The following is a 25,946-nucleotide window of genomic DNA, read 5'->3' as shown; positions in this document are numbered from 1 at the left end:
TGGAGTTTCCTGAAGCTTGCTTTCATTGAGTTGATGATGCCATCCAACCATCTCATCCTCTGTCATCCTCTTCTCCTTCTGTCCTCAATCTTTCCCAGCATCAGAGTCTTTTCCAGTGAATCAGCTCTTCACATCAGGTGGCCAAAATATTGGAGCTTCAGCTTCAATCCTTCCAATGAATATTCAGAATTGATTTCCTTTAGGATTGACTGGTTTCATCTCTTGGCTGTCCAAGGGACTCTCAGGAGACTTCTCCAACACCACATTTCGAAAGCATCAATTCTTTAGGACTTAGTCTTCTTTATGGTCCAACTTTTACATCTGTACATGACTACTGGAAAAACCATAGCTTTGACTATATGGACCTTTGTCAGCAAAGTGATATCTCTGCTTTTTAATACACTGTCTAGGTTTGTCATAGCTTTTCTTCTAAGGAGCTGCTGCTAAGTCGCTTCAGTCGTGTCCGACTCTGCGTGACCCCATAGACGGCAGCCCAACAGGCTCCCCCGTCCCTGGGATTCTCCAGGCAAGAACACTGGAGTGGGTTGCCATTTCCTTCTCCAATGCATGAAAGTGAAAAGTGAAAGTGAAGTCGCTTAGTCGTCTCCGACTCCTAGCGACCCCATGGACTGCAGCCTACCAGGCTCCTCCGTCCATGGTATTTTCCAGGCAAGAGTAGTGGAGTGGGGTGCCATTGCCTTCTCCGTTCTAAGGAGCAGGCATCCTTTAATTTCATGGCTGCATTTACCATTTCAGTATTCTTACCTTGAGAACCCCATGAACAGTATGAAAAAGCCACAGGGTATGGGTGTAGGTTATTCCAAACTGGGTTAAAATGTTATTTGATGTCATGGTGACAATATTTGGCTGTTGTAACTAAAAAATCAGAGGTTTGTCTGCTAGTGCGTGTGTGCATGTTAAGTTGCTTCACTTGTGTCTGACTCTTTATGACTCTATAAACCATAGCCCACCAGGCTCCTCTGTCCATGGGATTCTCTCAGCAAGAATACTTGAGTGGGTTGCCATGCCCTTCTCCAGGGGATCTTCCTGGCCAGGGATCGAACCCGAGTCTTTTATGCCTCCTGCATTGGTTCATGACCACCAGTGCTGCCTGGGAAGCCCCTTATCTTCTAGTAAGATTACCCTAAGAAGGGTCTTTTTGGAATGACATGCTCTTGCTCAAATTATTAGGCAAGGAGCATACTTTCCTTATTTGGTCAAGATAGTATTGTTAAGTGTGCAAAAGGGACAAATAAGTGTAAGTAAGTGTTGGTTGCTCAGTCGTGTCCGACTCTGCGATTCCCATGGACTGTAGTCCGCCAGGCTCCTCTGCCCATGAAATTTCTCCAGGTAAGAATATTGGGGTGGGTTGCCATTTCCTTCTCTGACAAAAAGGATAGGAATCTAAACATATTGGTCACGGCTCTTTACACTGTCTACCTCTTTTTCTGGCCAGTAGATGTCTTGACTACTCACTAAATGAGCAGAATTCTCACTAGGAGGGTGGAGTAATGAGGCAGCTGAAGGAGAAGATGTAAGGCCTCTCCTGCCTCTGTATCCATCTGAGAAAGGAGATGGCTGAACAGTCCTGCAAGCTCGACACATGAGTCTGGGCTTTGTTCCTTTCTCAGCAGCTCAGGAAGACTTGCTGAGATTGTTCACAGTAACAGAATGTGCCCCAGGATATAGGCCTGCTGAGCATGGAAGAGGAAGACCAATGAGTTCACCGAAACTCAGCACCAGCATTTCCCAGAGTGATGGGCAGCATCGGAGGTCAGTGTGGCCTCAGCCCAGAACACCGGACTGTCCCAGGGCGTGGACTTGTTTAAAAAAAAAAAAAAAGATTTATTTATAGATGGTGTCCCAGGGGCCAGAGCTGGTCGCTGTTCCCTGGTGGGCCCCACCCTCAGACCAGTGCTGGGCTCAGTGCAGTTTTACTGCTGTGTCTTGAGCTGGGGCTGAGATGACAAGTCCCGGAGAGCCTTGTCCCTGGCCTGAATCTCTCTATAAGGAAATTGCTTTACTCTGTGACCTACATGGAGATTAATACATGCAACGTATAGGAATAACTTGAACATCTGGGAAGCCGACAGCCAGGCTAAGAAATCAACAATATCTCAAATAATATATCTCAAAATAATATCTCAAAAATAATCGCCCCCTATTGCCTCAGAGTTATGATAAGCATCTCAGTTTTTCATTTTAACTGATCCTTGGTACCTTTGTATGCATTCCTAAGTAATGCAGATGTTTGTTGATTTTTGTTGTTGCTGCCATTTAAATTTATTTATTTTTAGTTGAAAGATAATTGCTTTACAATATTGTGTTGGTCTCTGCCATACATCGACATGAATCAGCCATCGGTATACATATGTCCCCTCCCTCTTGAACCTGCCTCCCACCTCCCACCCGCTCCCACGCTTCTAGGTTGTCCCAGAGCCCTGGTTTGACTTCTCTGAGCCACACAGCGAATTCCACTGGCTATTTTACATATGGTATTGTATATGTTTCCATGCTACTCTTTGTTGTTGTTTTGAAGAACTGAGTACCAAGTGCAAACCCAGACTTGGGAAGGTCCCTGTTGAAACTGTTTGGCAAAGGCTCCCAGGCACAGCCGGGGCCTCAAGAACAGTTGTTAGCATTGCTGGGCTGCAGAGTCATACTCTCCATCCTAAGAGCTGCACAAAGCCAGTTTTCTCACCGGTCCCTGCCCTTGTGTATCACTTTGTAAATGGGGTTGTCACTCACGACTCTCTTTACTAAGGGCTTGTACAAAGTTCAGAGAGAAAGATGAAAAGGGACTCCTTATATTAATTAAGCCAGGGTTCTTAACCAGAGGTACAGAGAAATTTCTGGGGAAATTTGAAACTGAATCTATCATGTCCTTCTGGCGGAGAGGGTTCATCATATTTCCATAGGAGTTTATGGACCCTCTTGCCCTGTAAGGATCAAGAACCACGTGGTCAGTATGGTAGGTTCTGTTTCTTTGTTTATTTTTAAAAAATGAATCCTGGGACTGTTGAACATTCTTTGAAATATGTATGAGTCTGCTTGTGTGCGAGTCTGCGCCGACTTTTTGCCAGTGAACTTGCCTAACTTGAGAAAGGGAACCCCCGTAGTTAGTTTGCCCTGGACTATCTAGGGCAGAATCTTCGACCATTCTGTGGGTGGCCTACCAGGCTTTGCATTTTCTCTGAAATCTTCATCTTTTACTCTTGACCCAGAGTAACTGAAATGCTAAAATGGGGGAAAAAAAAGGGAATGGTTGCTGTAGTTTCAAAACAAATGACCTCACTGCCTAAATTCCACTTCATGCAAAAGAAACCCTAACTTTCATCCTTACAAATAATAATGGACCTTTGGGGAAACAGACCCAGATACCCCATTTAGGGGGCAGATGGGGGCAGATTTGTCACTGTCGAAGTAAACTCCCTGGAAACAGAACATGACTATTGTTACACCAACTTTGTAGTTATTTCCTAAGAGATGGCAATTTAAATTTATAACAACTGATATTCATTTTTTCAAAGAAGGCGAGTAACTATGCTTTGTATAAGCTGACTTAATAGGAGGTACTTCAGCTTGTTTCAGCAATGTAGGGGATTTTCAGAATTCTCTAGCTGAAGAGTTGAGTCTTATCCCATCACTACTTTTTCATGGATGAGTTGATGGAAGATGTGCATGGTTAGGTGTGATATGCCTAAGGTTACATTGATTTGTCAAGGTCAGCTGTAACTAGAACCTCAGGGGAAGAGGTAACTATTTATATAATTATGTCTTAAATGTATAATTAGATGACAATTCATTAAAAAAAACCATAATCAGAAGTGTCATTTTTTAAAGACTTGGCATTTTGGTCTTCCATTTCATTTTAGCAAGACAGCCCCCTCATCTTTGAAGTGTACCACTTCTTATGGTCTCCAGGCATGTCCCTGGAACATTCTAGTCTCTTGGGTCTATAAACCTGATGTATAGAAGAGAAGCTTTTGTTTTTATTCTGTGCTGTTTATATCTCATAAATTTGGAATTTTTAGGTCTTCAAGTTTTTCTCCAAAGTCTTTAGAGCTTTTGTCTTGTACTCAAATATGAACAGTCCCGGGGTTTTTGTTTCTCTCCCTTGTTTTCTTTTGTTTTCGAAGAAAACCAGGAGTTTCAGTTTGGCTCTTCAAAGTCTTTGGGGATAAAGGAGAGAGAACTCGGGAAACAATTAAGATCTGGAACTGCAGGCTGCTTTGTTTGTTAAGAGCCAGAACAGATAAGAATAATATTTATTTAGAACCCAGGTTTCTTGAAGGAAGGTAATTTACAGGTAAACTTAAGCTTTTTTATAGACTTGCTTCCTTGATTCCCTTCCTGGCTTAGCCTTTATACTCTGCTGATTTTAGACAAGGCCCGTTGTCTTTTCTAAGTCTTGGCTTTTCTTGCCTGTAAAGAGAGGGGTTGGGCCTGATTCTCTCCAAGGGCGCTTTGCAGCCCTATGTCTAGACTCCATATTGGGGGATTTGCAGAGAGGCTGCTCTGGAGCTGCTGCTGGTGGGACGGTGCTTCTCCTGATGCTGAGGGCAGAGGAGTTTGCCATTTGTATCACTGTGCAGTCCTGTGAGACCACTGGTTCCGAGGGGTGCTTTCCTTTTCTGCTCTTTATCATCTGAACCCTGTCAGTGTCATTCCATGCTGAGACAGTGTTGCTTACTCACTAACGTGGCCGCCTGCACTGACTCATGTCGTTTGTCTCTTTTTGGCCAGCATGCTGTTGCAGGGTAACATCCGGACTGGGCTTCTCGACCCTTGGATGGTCGGCTGCAAGTTCCTGGATCGGCTTGGAGAAAACAGTGAGTAATCTCCATGTCTCTACTTCGGAATCTGAGGGCTGGAGGGGTTGTGGCCAGGAAACAGAGTCTAGCTTATGGACCACTTCCCTCCACAGCCCTCCTCTGGCCCACGCACCTCCAGGAGCCATGGAGATGGCAACTGTGACTCCAGACACAGCCTTCCTGACCCCAGCTGTCTTACAGTTGGGGACCTGCTGAATGTGTCTCCTGAGAGCTACACTTTTCTACCATCAGAGCCCAACTTATGGGTCTTTTTAAAATAATTTTTTTCTTTTCCCTTTAGTTTCTTAGTTCTAGGGTTCTTTTAAAAATTAAAAAAATTATTTATTTATCTATATCAGATCTTAGTTGTGGCACACAGGATCTTCATCGAGTCATGTGGGATCTTTCATTGTGCCGCACGGACTTTCTAGTTGTGGCTCAAGGACTCTGGAGCACATGGATTTAGGAGGTGCAATGCGCAGGCTTAGTTGTTCCGTGGCATGTGGGATCTAAGTTCCCCAACCAGGGATCGAACGAATGTCCCCTGCATCGCAAGGTGGATTCTTTTTTTTTTTTTTTTTTTTATAAATTTATTTATTTTAGTTGGGGGCTAATTACTTTACAATATTGTAATAGTTTTTGCCATACATTGACATGAATCAGCCATGGGTTTACATGTGTTCCCCTTCCTGGACCCCCCACCCACCTCCCTCCCCATCCCACCCCTCTGGGTCATCCCATTGCCCCGGCCCTGAGCCCCTGTCCCATGCATCGAACATGGAATGGTGTTCTGTTTCACATATGATAATATACCTGTTTCAATGGTATTCTCCCAGAACGTCCCACCCTCACCTTCTCCCTCAGAGTCCACAAAATTGTTCTATGCATCTGTGTCTCTTATTCTGTCTCGCATATAGGGTTATCGTTACCATCTTTCAAATTCCATATATATGCATTAGTATACTGTATTGTTGTTTTCCTTTCTGGCTTACTTCACTCTGTATAATGGGCTCCAGTTTCATCCATCTCAGTAGAACCGATTCAGATGTATTTTTTTTAATGGCTGAGTAATATTCCATTGTGTATATGTACCACAGCTTCCTTATCCATTCGTTTGCTGATGGACATCTAGGTTGCTTCCATGTCCTGGCTATTGTAAACAGTGCTGCGATGAACATTGGGGTACACGCGTCTCTTTCAATTCTGGTTTCCTCAGTGTATATGCCCAGCAGTGGGATTGCTGGGTCATATGGCAGTTCTATTCCCAGTTTTTTAAGGAATCTCCACACTGTTCTCCATAGTGGCTGTACTAGTTTGCATTCCCACCAACAGTGTAAGAGGGTTCCCTTTTCTCCACACCCTCTCCAGCATTTATTGCTTGTAGACTTTTGGATAGCAGCCATTCTGACTGGTGTGAAATGATACCTCATTGTGGTTTTGATTTGCATTTCTCTAATAATGAGTGATGTTGAGCATCTTTTCATGTGTTTGTTAGCCATCTGTATGTCTTCTTTGGAGAAATGTCTGTTTAGTTCTTTGGCCCATTTTTTGATTGGGTCGTTTATTTTTCTGGAATTCAGCTGCAGAAGTTGCTTGTATATTTTTGAGATTAATTGTTTGTCTGTTGCTTCGTTTGCTATTATTTTCTCCCATTCTGAAGGCTGTCTTTTCACCTTGCTTATAGTTTCCTTTGTTGTGCAAAAGCTTTTAATTTTAATTAGGTCCCATTTGTTTATTTTTGCTTTTATTTCCAATATTCTGGGAGGTGGGTCATGGAGGATCCTGCTGTGATTTATGTCGGAGAGTGTTTTGCCTATGTTTTCCTCTAGGAGTTTTATATTTTCTGGTCTTACGTTTAGATCTTTAATCCATTTTGAGTTTATTTTTGTGTATGGTGTTATAAATTGTTCTAGTTTCATTCTTTTAGAAGTGGTTGACCAGTTTTCCCAGCACCACTTGTTAAAGAGATTGTCTTTTCTCCATTGTATATTCTTGCCTCCTTTGTCGAAGATAAGGTGTCCATATGTGCGTGGGTTTATCTCTGGGCTTTCTATTTTGTTCCATTGATCTATATTTCTATCTTTGTGCCAGTACCATACTGTCTTGATGACAGTGGCTTTGTAGTAGAGCCTGAAGTCAGGCAGGTTGATTCCTCCAGTTCCATTCTTCTTCCTCAAGATTGCTTTGGCTATTCAAGGTTTCTTATATTTCCATACAAATTGTGAGATGATTTGTTCTAGTTCTGTGAAAAATACCATTGGTAGCTTGATAGGGATTGCATTGAATCTATAGATTGCTTTGGGTAGTATACTCATTTTCACTATATTAATTCTTCCAATCCATGAACACGGTATATTTCTCCATCTGTTTGTGTCCTCTTTGATTTCTTTCATCAGTACTTTATAGTTTTCTATATATAAGTCTTTTGTTTCTTTAGGTAGATATATTCCTAAGTATTTTATTCTTTTTGTTGCAATGGTGAATGGTATTGTTTCCTTAATTTCTCTTTCTGTTTTCTCATTATTGGAGTATAGGAATGCAAGGGATTTCTGTGTGTTAATTTTATATCCTGCAACTTTACTATATTCATTGATCAACTCTAGTAATTTTCTAGTAGAGTCTTTAGGGTTTTCTATGTATAGGATCATGTCATCTGCAAACAGTGAGAGTTTTACTTCTTCTTTTCCTATCTGTATTCCTTTTATTTCTTTTTCAGCTCTGATTGCTGTGGCCAAAACTTCCAAAACTATGTTGAATAGTAGTGGTGAAAGTGGGCATCCTTGCCTTGTTCCTGACTTTAGGGGAAATGCTTTCAATTTTTCACCATTGAGGATAATGTTTGCTGTGGGTTTGTCATATATAGCTTTTATTATGTTGAGATATGTTCCTTCTATTCCTCCTTTCTGGAGGGTTTTTATCATAAATGGATGCTGAATTTTGTCAAAGGCTTTTTCTGCATCTATTGAGATAACCATATGGTTTTTTTCTTTCAATTTGTTAATGTGGTGTATTACATTGATTGATTTGCGGATGTTAAAAAAACCTTGCATTCCTGGGATAAAGCCCACTTGGTCATGATGTATGATCTTTTTAATATGATGTTGGATTCTGTTTGCTAGAATTTTATTAAGGATTTTTGCATCTATGTTCATCAGTGATATTGGCCTGTAGTTTTCCTTTTTTGTGACATCTTTGTCTGGTTTTGGAATTAGGGTGATGGTGGCCTCATAGAATGAGTTTGGAAGTTTACCATCTTCTGCAATTTTCTGGACGAGTTTGAGTAGGATAGGTGTTAGCTCTTCTCTAAATTTTTGGTAGAATTCCGCTGTGAAGCCGTCTGGTCCTGGGCTTTTGTTTGCTGGAAGATTTCTGATTACAGTTTCGATTTCCGTGCTTGAGATGGGTCTCTTAAGATCTTCTATTTCTTCCTGGTTCAGTTTTGGAAAGTTATACTTTTCTAAGAATTTGTCCATTTCTTCCAAGTTGTCCATTTTATTGGCATATAGCTGTTGGTAGTAGTCTCTTATGATCCTTTGTATTTCTGTGGAGTCTGTTGTGATCTCTCCATTTTCATTTCTAATTTTGTTGATCTGATTCTTCTCCCTTTGTTTCTTGATGAGTCTGGCTAATGGCTTGTCAATTTTGTTTATCTTCTCGAAAAACCAGCTTTTAGTTTTGTTGATTTTTGCTATGGTCTCTTTTGTTTCTTTTGCATTTATTTCTGCCCTAATTTTTAAGATTTCTTTCCTTCTACTGACCCTGGGGTTTTTCATTTCTTCCTTCTCTAGTTGCTTTAGGTGTAGAGTTAGTTGATTTATTTGATTTTTTTCTTGTTTCTTGAGGTACGCCTGTATTGCTATGAACCTTCCCCTTAGTATTGCTTTTACAGTGTCCCATAGGTTTTGGGTTGTTGTGTTTTCATTTTCATTCGTTTCTATGCATAATTTGATTTCTTTTTTGATTTCTTCTGTGATTTGTTGATTATTCAGAAGCGTGTTGTTTAGCCTCCGTATGTTGGAATTTTTAATAGTTTTTTTCCTGTAATTGAGGTCTAATCTTACTGCATTGTGGTCAGAGAAGATGGCTGGGATGATTTCAATTTTTTTGAATTTACCAAGGCTAGATTTATGGCCCAGGATGTGATCTATCCTGGAGAAAGTTCCACGTGCACTTGAGAAAAAGGTAAAATTGATTGTTTTGGGGTGGAAAGTCCTGTAAATATCAATTAAATCTAATTTGTCTATTGTATCATTTAAAGTTTGTGTTTCCTTGTTACTTTTCTGTTTAGTTGATCTATCCATATGCGTGAGTGGAGTATTAAAGTCTCCCACTATTATTGTGTTATTGTTAATTTCCCCTTTCATACTTGTTAGTATTTGCCTTATATATTGTGGTGCTCCTATGTTGGGTGCATATACATTTATGATTGTTACGTCTTCTTCTTGGATTGATCCTTTGATCTTTATGTAGTGTCCTTCTTTGTCCCTTTTCACATCCTTTATTTTAAAGTCTATTTTATCTGAAATGAGTATTGCGACTCCTGCTTTCTTTTGGTCTCCGTTTGCATGAAATATGTTTTTCCATCCCTTCACTTTCAGCCTGTGTGTGTCCCTAGTTTTGAGGTGGGTCTCTTGTAGACAGCATATATAGGGGTCTTGTTTTTGTGCAAGGTGGATTCTTAACCATTGGACCAAGAATCTTATGAGTCTTGTCTATCCTTACTGGCCTACAGCCAGAGACCCTTTATGGTGGCAAGTGTAGGTGTTGACATGTAGGGCTGACATCCTCTTCCCATCATGCTTCTGCTCATCCATTGCACCTTAGCTTCATGCTGCCCCTGATGTGAACTCCTGTTGGAGAGGCCTCCACTGACAACCTCATTTAAAGACACCTTCTCCCTGCCCCCAAATGTTCTCTCTCTCTCTCTCTCTTTCTCTCTCTCAGGCCCATGCTTGTGTCTTTCTTTGCACTTAATACAGGATAAGTTTCTTGAGTCACTTGGTAGAACACCCATTCATCTGTTCATCCATTCAACGAATATTGATTATCTTCTATGTGCCAGTGGATAAAGTTGGCTTCCTTCCACAAAGAAAGGAAAAGACTGAGTGAAAACCTAAATCAGCAATCACAGTCCATTCTGGCTATACTTTGTTCTAAATACTCTCAAGCACTGTCACCTGGGCATCTAGTTAAAAGGGGGACCCCAATGGGGTACGTCTGGGTGGGGCTTATGAACCCATGTTTCTCCAAGGTCCAGGTGATGCTGAAGCTTCTGATTTGTATCTCACACTTGGAGAAGAAAGGTCTAAGGATCCTGATGCCCACGAGACTTGTCCTTGAGTGTGACTCTCGGTGAAGTGCGTGGGGTGTGTGCCTGCAAAACTCCCAGAGATCCCATGGGAGTTTTTCTGGTGGGTTCGTCTCTTTAACGGTGTGAGGCTGAGTGGTTTGAGATACGAGCCCTACCAGGGAGTATGGGAACCTGTTAAGTTACCCTCACCAGTGTCTGAGCTCATACCTCGTTATTGTGTGTTATGGTGTTGTCAGTGAAATCCTCCCTTTAAGTTCTGTGCTTTTCAGATTCTTGAGGTGAAATCCTATGAGGTCTCTGCCTCATAGGATGAGTGTGCCTGTTTTGAAGTCAGCATTCCTGAAAATACTGAGGCTGTTTCTTGTTTTTAAGAGCAGGCTGCCTCACCTAGGCTAACGCACTTAAGTGGGTTGTTGAGAAGATAGACTATATTGGAAGCAGAGAACTGACCACAGAAAAAGCAGGCAGAGAAAGGGTTCAAGGGGCTATCGGGGAGGATCAGGACGCTGCTGCCAAAGAGGCCATCTTGAATCCAGCTGGTGAACTGGCCTTGGGGCTGTTCTCCTGAGATGCAGGTGTGTTGTTGTCGGCTCAGCACTGCTGTACAGCTGCAGTCAGGCCTCTCAAAAGTCGTGTAGTTTTTACAAGGAGCCAGACTGATTCACCTCTTGGGTAGTTAATAGTTCTAGTGGCTGTTTATGGAATACTTACAACATACGAGGTTTAAGGCAAAGCACTTGGCACACGGCCTTGTGCCTTAACCCTCCCGACGACTCACGAGGCAGGTAGTGACCATTTCATAGAGGACAAGATTGAGGTCGGGGGTGAAGGCACTTGCCTGGGATCACATAGCAAGTAAGATGAGGGTCCAGCTTGATCTGCTGAATCTTGGGCAGGGTTTTATCTCCTCTTTCTTTCATCACCTGCATCACAACTAGAAAGAGAACTTTACTACTGGTGGCAAGACTGAATTGCTGATTATTTGTGCTATTTTTCTTCCATCTCACCCTCATTTTACCTATAGAGGGTATGACCCTTCCCTGTGTGTCAGCTTTAAAGTATTGCTTCTGTAGCACTTTGGCCTCTTGAGTTATAGAAGGAGCTTGGTCATTGCTTCGCAAAAATGAACAAGGAAGAGAAAAGTGCACTTGGGAGGCTGACTTTTCACTCCACCCCTGCTGGCTTCTGCCAGCCTCCCCAGTGACAGGTCTAGGCAGCTTGCGTGACTGCCTTTGGCCCTAAGATTCAGGGCTACAACTTAGTCCTCAATGGCTCCTGCTGGAGGCAGAAGGTGAGAAGTCAGGTTGAAGGCATTTTAAAAAACATTTTTATTTATTTATTTTTGGCTGGGTGGACTCTTAGTTCCTCTGAGGCATGGGGGATCTTAGTTCCCTGACCAGTGCTTGAACCTGCATCCACTGCATTGCAAGGCCAATTGTTAACCACTAGAGCACCAGGGAAGTCCTGATTGCATTGTTTCTGAAGACCATTTTCTGATGACTGTGTGGGATTCTTGTATCTGACCATTTCCAAATAACCTCATTCTGCTCAGGGTTATTTTGTCTATTCTGTATCAGGTACACAGTTCTAGAGTTTATGGGTTTTAAGTTTTGAATGAGGTTCTTTGATTTTGACTTCATATATATGCTGAGTTTGTGTATAAACTGAAAAGTGAAAGTGAAGGTGAAGTCGCTCAGTTGTGTTCAACTGTTTGCGACCCCGTGGACTGTAGCCTACCACGCTCCTCCGTCCATGGGATTTTCCAGGCAAGAGTACTGGAGTGGGTTGCCTTTTCCTTCTCCAGGGGATCTTCCCGACCCAGAGATCAAACCCAGGTCTCCCGCATTACAGGCAGATGCTTTACCTTCTGAGCCACTAAATCACTCACCAAATGCAGAATTAAGTTGAATCCATGTAACTCGGTTTTCAAGGCAAGGTGTGCACTCCTATTCTCATGTTTTGGGCCATGGAGGGACTATGCTGTTAGGCTGTGTTACAAATTCTGTGTTACCAAGTTCATGCCTGTAGCTCCCCACTGGAGTGGCGAGGTGAGCCCGCCCACCTATGAAAACAAAATTGGATCTTAGAAGCAGCTCCTTCTCACTTCTTTAGGCTTTTGCATCCAGAGTTAAGGATCGGGAGCTAGTGGGAGCTGGATTTACCTCCCTGCTCTGTAGTGGGTAACCTTGGGCCCGAGAATGTTTACCTGTACTTCACTTTCTCATACTGGCACCGATGTCTAGTGGCTTCTATTTTCTGGACTTCTTTCCTCAACAGTGAAAGGAAGGAGGTGAGACGAGAGAATGGTTTTAGCTATGATGCTCTCAGAGCACTGTGTATTCATCCTGGCCATTCACTCTTTGGAGACTAGCTGAAGTGCCCCTTTCCCCCTCTGTCTGACTGTATTCCCTGTGGTTGGGCTCTTTGCTCATGTCTGAAGCCAATTTCTTGGTCTGTAGAAACGAGCCCCTGAGGACAGGGGGATTATGCTTTATCTATCCTGTATCCCAGGGCCCAGCACTCAGTCTTAGGCTCAATAAACATTTGTTAAATGAACCCAACAATGTATTTTCTCTCTTCCATTGGCTTGTCTCAAGCCAGTGTATCAGAAGAGCAATGGCTTAATAAGCACTGCTGATGAACCCCTGAGCAAACAGGCTGCTGGTAACAGATGAATCTCTGGTAATTGCAAGCCTTAACAGGTAAACACAACAGTAAGTGTTTCCTTGCCTTTTTTGTCCTCCTCTCTGGGTTCTTCAATTATTTTCAGTAATAGGGGAGACATTGGATGAGGATCTTTAAAAAAAAAAAAAAAGGAAGAGTACACTCTTCCTGTAACAAGTTTTGCTTATATTTCTTTAAAATGTAATTTTATGTTACAAAGGTAATTTACTACAAGTAATTAAAGAAGAGGAGCAAAAACTTTGTAGAAAGAAAGAGAATAGCTTCCCCTATAATGACATTCTTCCCACTGCTAATCCCAGTCAAGCTGTCCAGCCTCCTGGACCTCTGTTTCATGCTATAAGGTTGCCAAATTTGGGACTATCTCCCCTTTTTGTACCAGATATACTTAAAAAATCACAGTGTAATAAATTTTAGGATGCTGAAGGATAGACACAGACCTTCAAATGAAGCAATAAACAGCATTCAGATACTTTGTGATTTGCAGTTCTTCCTGCCTCTGCCTCAATGCAGGATTTCTCAATCTCCGTCATTTCAAAACATGCCAACCCTAGAGCCAGCATTGCTCACAGGGCACGTGGGGTTTGAGGCACGGAAGGATTTCGCCTGCAGCCTGTGGCTGACTACCCAGAGGTACCCCTATCCAGCGAACTGGGATGCTCTGATCTGTTGTATGACCTTGTCTGCAATTGTGGGTCCATGGTGACTTCCAATCCCAATGCTTTCTCTCATTTGAGACCCTCAGGGGCATGTTTCTCTTTATTAAAAAAAGAAAAGCCTAAAAAAGCAAGATGTCTAATTAAAGGAATGACTGACTGGGGATTTGGCAGGTTTTTTTTTTTTTTTACAACTGTTCCCTCCTCGCAGACAGAGCTCTTACCTGCTTTAAGAACAATAAAGGATACTGTTGACACCCTTCGCTTTTTGTGAGAAGGGAAGGTATTTTCAAAGTAGTAGTAGGACTCTTTATACTCCTGACATTATTTTAAAAACATGAGAAAACATGTTTTTTCTTTTTAAATTGATATGGTATAATAATCTGTGTAATGTATTTGAAAAACTATTATGAACACACTTTCCATGCTAAAAAAAAATCGACTGTATATTGAAAGACCACATATTATTGTTGTTAATTGTTGTGTCTTATTTTTTACATGAAAATGTAGGTTGTATGAGCTTTCATTCTCTCGTTGCTGGCTGGGCTTCCCACCTTCCCTCTCCCTACATTTTTGTAATACTGCAGTGACCATTTTTTTAAATATTTATTTGTAGACCATGTGGCATTTCTCTAGAATCTTGAGATCAGAAGTTATGCACCTTTAAAAATTCACCTTTAAAAAGATGATATTCTTAGGTACCCAGTGACCTAAGAGCTGTCACTAGCACAGAGTGTGGTTAGTCTTGAAAATTTGTCATTTTGAAAGCTTAATATATAGAGGACTTGAAAAAAAAATTATTGCCATGCCAGGTCTAGGAGTTTCTAGGGCTTCAAACAAAGGCTCTGAGTAGCAAGGGTTGCCAATATGTCTTCCGGTTCTATGTTCTATGTTCTATGTTCTATGTCTCATCTCTGGACTTGCCCGTTCCTCTCCGCAGGCTCCTTTTCTCTGCATCCTTCTCGTTCTGTTTATACGCAGTGGTGCTGTTGATGGATGCTCTGGAGCATGTGTTGCAGCACGTGGGAGAGGGAAGATGTGGGTCAGGCTGGAGGCGGCTCCCTTCTGCCCAGGCAGTCGTGGCCTCACCCCCTTCTCCAGTTCCCCACCTCTGCTCCTGCTCAGAGGGAGACTCTTGGGCACATTATTGTGGCCGTGCTGGGCTGTCTGTGGCCGTGGTCTCCCGGGCACCCAGAATGACTGTGTGACGTTTCAGGAGCACTTTCCTCCAAGGCAGAACCATGGTCCTGCATTGTCATTTGGCAGGCATCTGTGGCAGATCTTGGTTTAACTGGAGTGGGTGATGACAGGATGATAAAAAGGTGATCAAATTCCCTGTGGCTGACCTTTGTTGGCCTGCCCACCCTAAAACAGGTTTCTTCCTTTTGTAAAGCAGCTGGCACCCAGTCTGGCCAATTCAAGCACCCTGGTGCTTAGAACAGACTCCCTTTTGGGCCAGAACCAATTCCAGTACAAGTCCCTGCTATCTAGGTGCTCTCTGCTTTAGAGGTGATGCTATCTATATTTGAATAGATCCCCTGGGAAACCCACCTTTTGGCCCCAGTTTTGAGTAGACACAGCAAAGATTGTCAGAAGGAACGACAGCTCCTTTTTCCTGGATCTGTTTTGATGGACTTTGACCTCTTGTCCCTGGAACTGCACTTGGGGGGGGAGGGGACACACACACTCTCCAGCTCTTGGGAGAATAAAGAAGTAGAAGCTACAAATAGGCTCTGCTCAAAAAAACTACCATCTTCACTACAGCCACGAGGCTTGGCATAGGCTTTTCTAGTGAGACTGCATCAAAGTTAGGACAGTAGCTGTCTTCCCCAGATATTTCGTTCATTGGAAATATTTCAGTGATAAGAAATACCCTCAAACACCCTCCTGAGAACAGAGGCAATCCGTTTAAGTAGCTCCCGTGATGTAGCTGGAGCGCATCACTACACCCATGGATCACACTTGGCAGTGTGTCCTTCAGCCAGCTGCATGGCCCCCAGGAGATAGCAGGGCAGTTGCATAGGGAAGATGTTAAAGAAGGGAGGTGGGGGGTGGGTACAGGGGCTTGTGCAGCAGCTGAATTTCCAGGGCTGGGTTTGGGCTTTGGTGCCTTGAGGTCAAAATCCAGCTGCTGCTGCTTGGACCTGCAGTGGTGAAGATGACTCAGAAATCTGGAAGGCAGCCATGGTGATTTCACTACTGGATCTGAGGCAGTGCTAAAGCCCTCTGTGGTGGGCGTGGTTGTTGGGGAACGTTTACTGATCTAGAGGATATAATGTGGATGCTGGTGTTCTGGGCCCCTGGGGTTTGCCAATTACTTAGTAACTTGGGAGACATTTTATTTTTATTACTAAGAAAAGAATGAGTTCTAGTGGCAAAATACAAAACAAGGGCATGCATGCTCATGCTCACTTGTGTCCGTCTTTTTGCGACCCTTTGGACTATATATAGCCTGCCAGGGGCTCCTCTGTTCATGGGATTTCCCAGGTGAGAATACTGGAGTGGGTTGCCATTTCCTCCTCCAGGGAATCTTCCAGACCCAGGGATCAAACTCATGCCTTCTGAGTCTCCTGCATTGCCAGGCAGGTTCTTTACCACTGAGCCACCTGGGAAGCCCACAAAACAAGGGCGGATGCTACTAAATAAATTCCATCTGACATGGAGGTTGTTGGTTTTGTGAATTACTTACCTTCAGAGAACTTATGGTCAAGGGCCAAGGTTTCTCCAGGGGTGCCCCAGGGGCTTCTGGAAGGATAGGTGATGGATTGTAGGTTCTACTAACCCCACTTCTCAGAAAGGATGAAAACGCTCTCATTTCCAGAGGAGAGAATAAAGTCTGTATTAGTTTTCTAGTGCTGCTGTCACAAATGGCCACAAACTTAGTGACTTAAAACAGCACAAATCTATTTTATCTTACAATTCTGCAGCTGAGAAGCCTGATACGAGTCTCAGGAGGCTAGAATCAAGTGCTCTGTTCCTCCAGGGCCTCTAGATCAGCCATCCCCAGGCTTTTTGATGCCAGGGACTGGTTTTGTGAAAGGGTTTTTCCATGGACCAGGTGGGGGATGGGGATAGTTTGGGGATGATTCAAGTGCATTACATTTGTTGTGTACTTTATTCCTATTATTATTATCACATCAGTTCCACCTCAGATCATCAGGCATTAGATCCTGGAGGTTGGGGACCCCTTCTTTAGAGGAGAATTCCATCTCTTTGCCTTTTCCGGATTCTAGAGTCCACGTGTTTTCCTTGGCTTGTGTCCTTCCATCTTCAAATTCTACATTTTGGTCTTCCTCTGACCATAACTGGGAACGATTCTCTGCTTTTATGGATCTTTTTGACTCCATTGGACCCACTTAGATAATCCAGGAAAATCTCCCTACCTCAGGATCCTTAAATTAATCTCATCTGCAAAGTCCATTTTGCCATGTAATGTAGCATGCTCACTGGTTATAGAGATGAGGACATAGACAACTTTGGGTACCATTATTCTGTCTGCCTGCAGGTCAGATGAGAGTGGTAATTTACCAGGTTTTCATTGAGGTTAGTGGTACAAGGATCCAGGTTTCCTGCCTGGTCAGGGCCCAAGTCTTTTCCTTCTGGCTGTTTGCCACATTGGGTTGTGCCTGGTGGAGGCTGAGTGGTCTCTGTTACAGGCTGTACCCTTTGCTGTGGCCAGTTTGTCCCTGGATAAGAGGCTGTGGGTATGAGAAGAGAAGGAGCCATCCCTTCTTTTGTGGAAACAGGGCAGCAGCAGGGGAGCAGGGGAGGGGTGGGTGGCTGCACTCCCCAGTCTACCTTTGTGGGTAGGAGTTCATGGTGACTCTTAATCTTGTTGTATTGTCTGTACTTGGCAAGGCTCCTGTGCCAAAGAACAGACACAGTTGAGGTGGCTAAAATGAAGTGGGGGTGGGGTGGAGTTGGGGAGTTTTTCAATGCAATTGCTGATTGCAGCCAACCTTTATTGAATGATTGCTGTGTACCGGAGACATACCCACCAATGTGTTCATTCGTGCTCTGAGACATTTCTGTCCAGTAATCGCTGATTGCAGCCAACCTGTATTGAGGGATTGCTCTGTACCTGAGACGTAACCACCAATGTGCTCATTCGTGCTCTGAGACATTTCTGTCCAGTGTCACCATGTCCTCCTCATCAAAACCAGACCTGCTCTTCTGCCCATTCTTTATGCGGAGACCTCAAACCTGAAGCTGCCCTCTCAGTGTTCTCACCTCTTCCTGGCTCAATTTCAAATTCCTGGCAGATGAATCTCAATGGCTGAGCTTGGCCAGATATTGACTTTGAGGTGGAAGAAGGGCACAGTCACCTGGGTCTGGGGGTGGGTAGCTGGTGACAGGTGCTTTTCCTGTGGGGTGGGGGCCTTGCCTCATTCAACCAGTGTTACTGTAGAAATACTTTGCAAGTTGAATTTGAATTTATGTTGTTTTACAAAGCTTTATTTTAAAATAAACTTACAGAAAAGTTGCCCGAATACAAAGAACTCCTATATAGCCTAACCTTAATTCATCAATTATGAATATTTTGCCTCATTTGCTTTATCATTCTATATTGATGCCTATTATCTTTTTTGAACCATTTGAGGTTACACACATCATGCCACTTGACCCCTAAATAGCTTCTGCATGTCTTCCCTAAGAACAAAGATATTCCTCTTCAGTTACTAAAACAGGACATATATAACATTTTCCCCAATCTGCATATCTTTTTCTTTAAAAAAATTGTTTTTAAATTAATTTTCATTGAAATGTAGTTGCTTTATAATCAGGACATATATCATTGATGTACTATTGTTTAATATACAGTTCATACCCCAATTTTGCTACTTATGAGAATAACATCCTTTATGGCCACTCTTCCCCTGACCTAGGATTCAATCCAGGATCATGCTGACTTTATTCAGTTGTCACATCTCTGTCATCATTTTAATTAGGAACAGTCCCTCTGTCTTTGTGTGTGCCTCTGTGTGTGTGTGTTTGATGACATTGACTTAAACTCTTAAAAAATGTCAGTTACTTCCTAGCAATTTGGATTTGTATGATAATTCCTCACTAGGAGGTTCCTCATGATTGGATGTGTTTCTGTCAGGATTGCTACATAAATGAGGTTTTGAATGTTTCTCAGTATATCATGTCAGAAAGCACAGGATGTCTTTCTGTCCTACACTAATGTTAGCTTTGACCCTTTGGTTAATATGGTGTTGAGCTTGTATCATTTAATCTGTGTGTCCTAGAGGAGGTGAGCATGTAAAGAGGACCACCCCCTCTTTTAAAGGGAAGTCTGGTTTGCAAGTGCTCTTTGTATTGGGACTTGCCTGAAGTGGGCACTCTTGTTCTCTTCAGGGTCTGCTCCTCAATGCAGGTGAAAGGGCTGATGTCCTCAGAGCCCACATATAGGAAAAACTTGCTTGAGGCAGGAACAGAGCATCCTCTCTGCCATGTGGCAAGAGTAAATCCTGGAGACAGAAGTACAAAAGCCTTGTGAACCCTGAGTTCCCTTTGACTCCATCTGACTGTCCTGTCTGCCTCCAAATTATGTAGGAGTGGAAAGGATCAATGAGGATGTGGAGAAATCTCTTGTTTACATGTGTTTGACAAATGCAAAAGATGATGGTCCAGGCTGCTGCTGCTGCATTTTTCTTTTGATAATCTCTTCTGACATGAATTCTGACATTGAGGTGCTTGGGTCTGGTTAGCTTGCATGGTGTTGCATATCAGGTGTGTAAGCTCCTGGACTGATCATGGGATTCCTAGACCTAGGATGGTTGCTCCCAGCCCATTCAGCGATCATGGGATTCCTTGTAGATGTGAATCAAGAGTCAGGAGACTGCCACGTGGGAAGGATGTGCTGTTTAGAGCTCTGGGCATTTCAGTTTGTGGCCAGTATTACCTTTTTTTTAAAATTTATTTGGTTGCATCGGGTCTTAGTTGTAGCACATGGGATCTTAAGTTTCCTGACCAGGGATCAAACCTGTGTCCCCTGCATTGGAAGAAGGAGTGTTAACCACTGGACCATTGGAGAAGTCCTTGGCAATTATTACCTTGATTAAAGCTTCTTCTGCTTCAAACTTCTTCCACTTCCTGTTGAATATCTGACCTTGCTGACCCCTAGAGCCATTGATCCCACTTTTTATTAAGAAGCAAACAACATAACCACATGCAGTCTAGGGTCAGTAAAATAAGATACAAAATAAGATAAAAAACAGGGGGAAAAGTACTTAGAAAAGTGAAATATAATAAATGATCTCAAATACTCATGAGTAACAGTACATCTTGACTATTCTACCCAGTATCCTGCTAAATATTGGAGGGGGAGAACATATAAAGGAGTATGACACAACCCTTGACCTCAAGGATGTGGCCCTTTTCAAAAAGGGACTGTTATAAAGATTAAACTGATTTATGAATTCATTTTTTTCTTAAATAGTGTTTTGATTTGTTCCAGGAAGTTGCAGTGTCTTAACTTATTTGTGGGGTTATCGCTGCATGACTTAGAGCACATTTGTCCATGTCATTGGAAGAATTGTGATGGCAGACCTTCACTACATCCAGAGACAGATGCTTGGAGAAATAAATATGCCTGGCCATATATTCCCAGGCCATATGTTCAGGCTGTGCTTATGCCTGAATTTGAGTAAAAATTATGGACAGCCTTAGGACAACTAGATTTGGAGACAGTACATCTTTCCTGTTGCTGCTGCTAAGTCCCTTCAGTGGTGTCCGACTCTGTGTGACCCCATAGACGGCAGCCCACCAGACTCCTCTGGTATTCTCCAGGGATTCCCTGGGGTTCTCCAGGCAAGAATACTGGAGTGGGTTCCTGTTTCCTTTTCCAATCATGCATGCATGCTAAGTCACTTCAGTCATGTCCGACTCTGTGCGACCCTATGGACAGCAGCCCACCAGACTCCTCTGTCCACAGGATTCTCTAGGCAAGATTACTGGAGTGGGTTACCATTTGTCCATCTTTCCTAGAAGAATGTTAATAATTTAATTCCTTGTCTTGTGTCTTGGTATCAGCAAAAGCTTTTCTGAGTTGGTAATGTGTTCTTAAGTTTTAAAGACACTAATAGAGCATCATTTGATTTTCTGCCTATGGTATTTTTGTATGAGGAAGGGGCTTTGGCCAAGTAAGCATCACTTTCTTTTTATAGGATCCTCTGTATCTAATATACAATTGCTGGATAAATGTGATCTGGTGGTGGTTGTGATGGGGAGTACGTGTTGGGGAAGGTGTGGGAAGGGAAGGTGAGGTTGATGGATGCAAACAAAGATGTCCAGAAAATGTGAAGAATAAGGTTTTGAGAAGAGCTAGGATAGATGAAAAGTAATACACTGAAGGGACTTCCCTGGTGGTCCAGTGGTTAAGACTTCATCTTCCAATTCAGGGGATGTGAGTTTGATCTCTGATTGTGGAGCTAAGATTCCACATGCCTCACAGCCAGAAAACCAGAACATAAAACAGATGCAACACTGTAACAAATTTAATACTTTAAAAATGGCCCACATCTTAAAAAAAAAAAAAAAACCCGCTGAGAATGTAGTGGTGGTTCGTTTACTTTGGTATCTTCCAGGAAGGAGGAATTCATGATTAGCAAGTTTTAGCTAAGTGATTGAACTTTCCTCCAATTACAGGAGAGACTACTGTGTTTTTCTTGCAAATGTCTGAAGTATCTTGTATACTTTCCCACTTAAAAAGGAGTAGATAAGTATCACAGTTTTACCTTTTTCCCTCTGTGACTCAGGATGCTATGCTGACTTCAAAACCCTCCAGGCTGATAAGAGTCCTTGGGTTGTTCACCCTCTCTGATGTGTTGTATCTCATTTGACCATCTGCCTCAGGAACCCCATGTGGAATGTTAGTTCCTGGACCAGGAATAGAACCCATATCCCCGACATTGGCAGGCAGATTCTTACTTAACCCCTGGACTACCAGGGTAAGTGCCCCTATGGTGGAATTCATGTAATCACAGAGAACGTGGTCACTTTTGAAGCCTCTGCTGACCCTTGAGAGGTGATTTGAGCTGGTGTTTTGGAAGGAGTGCAGTAAGCTGAGGATGATACTCTGGCCATCTTCTCACTATGCTTCATTGGAGCACTCGGAGTGTTTGGGTACCTTCCTGTTGGGGTGGAAGAAGGATTGGAAGTCTGCATTTGCCTTGTGTTCCCTTCTGCCTCCTTTGGGACGTTGGGTTAGGATGTGTGTAGTTTGTAGCTGGAGGGTCCAGTTCATGGGTGTAAACCATGATCTGGGAAGTCTGGTCCCTGAACTGCTGTTGGCCAGCTGCAGCGCTGGTAACTCAGTAAACAGTAACTTTCATCTGAGAACTTCGATTGTGTCAGAGGGCAGAGCCATTCTGCCCAACATGGATCACCCAGATCTGCCTCACCATCTAATGGCTGCGTGAGTGCAGGCCAGTTAGAGAGCTCCTGAATTGCAGTTTCCGCACCTGTGAAATGCTGGTAACCCATCCACCTGGTAGGGTTGCTGTGAGAAGGGCATTAAACAAGATAATGCAGGTAAAGCCTCCACCCCCATGTCTGGCTCATAATACTTGTGCAGTAAGTAACTGTCTTCCCATTTACCCTTGGCTTTTTTTTTTTTTTTTTTTTTTTTACAAGTATAGGCTGAATTTGAGCATGGTATTGTCCAGAGTGAATCTGTTCTAAGCTTGCCTTACCAAAAGTTCTTCCAAATCTACCCAGCATCACCCCTTTTACTCTCCCACATTATACGGTCCATCACAGGGTGGCTAAATCAAACGTCTAAGTAAACAGCACTGAACCTGCTTGTCTACAAGAAGGGAGGATCCTGGTGAGGAAGGTGGTTTTTAGATCTGCCTGAATTAGGTGTGCAGCTGCCCTCTGTCAGGGTGATACTGGGATTCCTTTATTTCCAGGAAGACAAATGGTAGGAGGCCAGGGGACAGCAGACTGGCCAATAGGTGTCACATGCATTTTGATCCTCAGTGTTTGTAGTTAACATCTTCAATTATCCCGAGGGCCCTGAGACCCCCTGGGTTTGTGTGTCCCTTCATAGTCGGGGTGGGCCTGGCCGGGGGGTCCCCTGGCCCTGGAGCCTTCACTAAGGGCTGATTCTCCCTAGGGCTGAGGTCCTGAGCTCTTGGCAAAATTAAATTACAGTCTCTGCTTATGGCTGGACCTCAGCTGGCAGGGTCTTGGGGGTTTTAAACAAAAGCATGCGCCTCTCCAGAAGTAAATTAGGGAGATGTCCATTCAAGCAGGGGATTTGAATGTGTTAATTCTCAGAGCAGGTATCTGATTGCAAAAAGGACTATGCGACCTTATTTAGAAAAAAGGTTGCACTTTGTTAACCTTTATTCCCTTAAGAAGGAAAAATCATTACATGGCAGAGGTTCAGGCCCCATAGGAGATTTTCTGGGTGATTCTCCATTTTAAGAGTCATGCTTCCGCAGATGGAATAAATTGTCAGGAACCTCTGATTGTCCCCACGGTGTATTTTTTTGGTTGGAGGGAAAAAAATTCTTATTTCTTCCCTATCCTAGGCTTTTGTCTCTTCCTTCCAAGTCCTAGCAGATAAGGATAAAAGCAAAATTTTTTTTTAAAGAAGAGGAAAAAAGACATACATTTGAAAAGACATTGCCCTGTCTCCTCCCCATCTCACCTCCACTCCCCATCCTCCCTCCATGCTTATTCAATACCAGTAAGTGGTAGTCGATTGCAAGCAGATTCGCTGCAAGACAGCTGTGCAAGTGATGGGCCCCTGACAGCCAGGCAGCTTGGTTCCTCCCCTGAGCCTGCGTCACATGCCACCCCATCCTGCCACCTTCCCTGGCCACTCCACCCCCAGCTGAGCCCTCCTCCCTCTCTGTTCCTGTAAGGCTGTTGACATCTATTTCCAAGAACACAACATGGGCTAAAGCAGAGCACAGTGACATGGAATTGGAAGACCTGAGTCCTGACGCAGGCCTCACCACCTCCTAGCTACCGCTCTGAGCCTGAACCTCCTTCACTGCGCTTGCAATTACACTGTGCTGTCTGGTCTTCCAGCTAGAAAATGGAAGTCCTGGAGGACAGGATGTTGTTCATCCTGTTATTTCCAGTCATTTATCCAGTCATTCATTTCTTTATACAGTTACCTTCTTAGGACTCATGATAGAAAGATGAACATGCTATGTGTGGCATGTGGTAGAAATTGCAAGCTGCTGCTCCCCCATCCCCCTTTTTTTCACTTGAGTGATGTGATCCATGAATAGTTAAGGGAGCTTTGTATCTTTCTCCCCAGAGCATTAAATAGAGAGGAGGAGGACATGGCCTTGCTTATTGACCCTGACTACAATACCTAGTGAAAGTGAAGTCGCTCAGTCGTGTCTGACTCTTTGCGACCCCATGGGCCTACTAGGCTCCTCCGTCCATGGGGTTTTCCAGGCAAGAGTACTGGAGTGGGTTGCCATTGCCTTCTCCAGGGGATCTTCCCAACCCAGGGATCGAACCTGGGTCTCCCACACTGCAGACAGACGCTTTACTGTCTGAGTCACTAGGGAACCCCACCTAGACAGCATATTAAAAAGCAGAGACATTACTTTGCCAACAAAGGTCCGTCTAATCAAAGCCATGGTTTTTCCAGTAGTCATGTATGGATGTGAGAGTTGGACTGTAAAGAAAGCTGAGTGCTGAAGAATTGATGCTTTTGAACTGTGGTGTTGGAGAAGACTCTTGAGAGTCCCTTGGACTGCAAGGAGATCCAACCAGTCCATCCTAAAGGAAATCAGTCCTGAATATTCATTGGAAGGACTGATGTTGAAGCTGAAACTCCAATACTTTGGCCACCTGATGCGAAGAACTGACTCATTTGAAAGACCCTGATGCTGGGAAAGATTGAAGAGGGGAGGAGAAGGGGACGACAGAGGATAAGATGGTTGGATGGCATCACCAACTCGATCGACATGAGTTTGAGTAAACTCCGGGGAGTTGGTGATGGACAGGGAGGCCTGGTGTGCTGCAGTCCATGGGGTCGCAAAGAGTCAGACATGACTGAGAGACTGAACTGACAACACTTAAAAAAAAAAATTGGATGAAGAGTTCTTTAAATTCTATAGTGCTTTACAGTTTTCAAGAGTTTCACATACATGACTTCATATAATCCCATAATAATCCTTTTTTCTCCCTACCTCGATATTGTACCCCCACACCCCCTACTGGTAACTACTAGTTTGTCTCTATGTCTGTGAATCTACTACGTTTTTTTTATTCTCTAGTTTGTTATGGTTTTTAGATTCCACATATAAGTGATATTATAAATACTTTTTCTGCCTGACTTATTTCATTAGCATAATACCCTCCAAGTCCATCTATGTTGCTGCATATGGAGAAATTTCTTTTTATGACTGAGTAGTATTCCATTGTGTATATATACCACGTCTTTAAAAAATACATATATAGATTACTTTTCAGGTTCTTTTCCATTATGATTTATCGCAGGATAGTCAGCGTAGTTCTCTATGCTATACAGTACAGCTTTGTTGTTTATTCATCCCATAGAAAATATTTGCATCTGCCAATCCGAAGCTCCCAATCCACTCCTCCCCCACTGAGCAACCAGAAGTCTGTTCTCTGTGTTTGTGAATCTCTTTCTGTTTTGTACATAAGTTCATTTGTGTCATATTTTAGATTCCACATAGAAGTGATCTCGTATGGTATTTATCTTTCTCTGTTATGACTTACTTCACTTGGCATAATAATCTGAAGGTCCATCCATGTTGCTGCAGATGGCGTTATTTCATTCTTTTTCATGGTTGAGGTATATTCCATTGTTTATATGTTCCACATCTTCTTTATCCATTTATATGGTGATGGACTTCTAGGTTGCTTGCATGTCTTAGCTATTGTGAATAGTACTACTATGAACATCTTCATCCTAGTTGAAGATTTTCCAATTTTCCTGCCCTCTGCCAGGGTAAGCAGGGATGAGAAGGGGATTATAGCTTACAACTTTTAATGAGATGGATAGAAATTGGGAGCAAGAGGCTGAATACATGGAACAGAAATGTCTCCTCAGATGGAAAGTGGACATAGAGAAATATGAAATGCTGGTGTTTCAAATGGACCTGGGTCTATCACCTATTCCACTGGAGATGGTAAACTATTACTTTTCCTTTTTTCCAGAAGTGGTTTTGTGCATGAAAGCCTTGAAAGACTACATTCCACTCAGTCCCTTTTATTAACAGAATTGCACTTTGCAGTGAGGGTGTGTGTGGCTGAAGAGCCCTTTCAATACTGGAGCCTGGAGGCATTGGGCTGGTTAATTGTATGTTTGTCTTTTGGCTTCTTTCCAGTCTTTCATCATGGATGACCCCTTATCTGTAATTTATAGGGAAGAAAAAAAAGTCCTTTTCCTCTTTGGTGTGTTTTATGAAGCTAAAGAGATGATAGTGATCTAAGTACTAGCTTTGGAAAGCAGTTACAGTGGATGAAAAGGGTCAAGAT

At 43.0% G+C, this 25,946-nt stretch overlaps 1 protein-coding gene across 12 annotated transcripts in view; it reads left to right on the top strand.

Moving 5' to 3' along the window:
• The window catches only part of TLN2 (talin 2), a 493,069-nt gene that overhangs the window by 86,243 nt on the left and 380,880 nt on the right, over positions 1-25,946 (top strand). For all 12 annotated transcript variants that reach the window (XM_081507557.1, XM_081507550.1, XM_081507555.1 and 9 more), the window contains exon 2: positions 4,747-4,832. The gene's annotated coding sequence lies outside the window, so the exon portion shown is untranslated. The remainder of the gene's footprint in view (positions 1-4,746; positions 4,833-25,946) is intronic.

Source organism: Giraffa tippelskirchi, chromosome 7 (assembly GCF_054371585.1).
Source record: "Giraffa tippelskirchi isolate mGirTip1 chromosome 7, T2T-mGirTip1v1.2.pri, whole genome shotgun sequence".
In the NCBI taxonomy this organism is placed as follows: Eukaryota; Metazoa; Chordata; class Mammalia; order Artiodactyla; family Giraffidae; genus Giraffa; species Giraffa tippelskirchi.
Note: the sequence above shows the minus strand (reverse complement) of the source record. Positions and strands in the feature narration are given on the sequence as shown.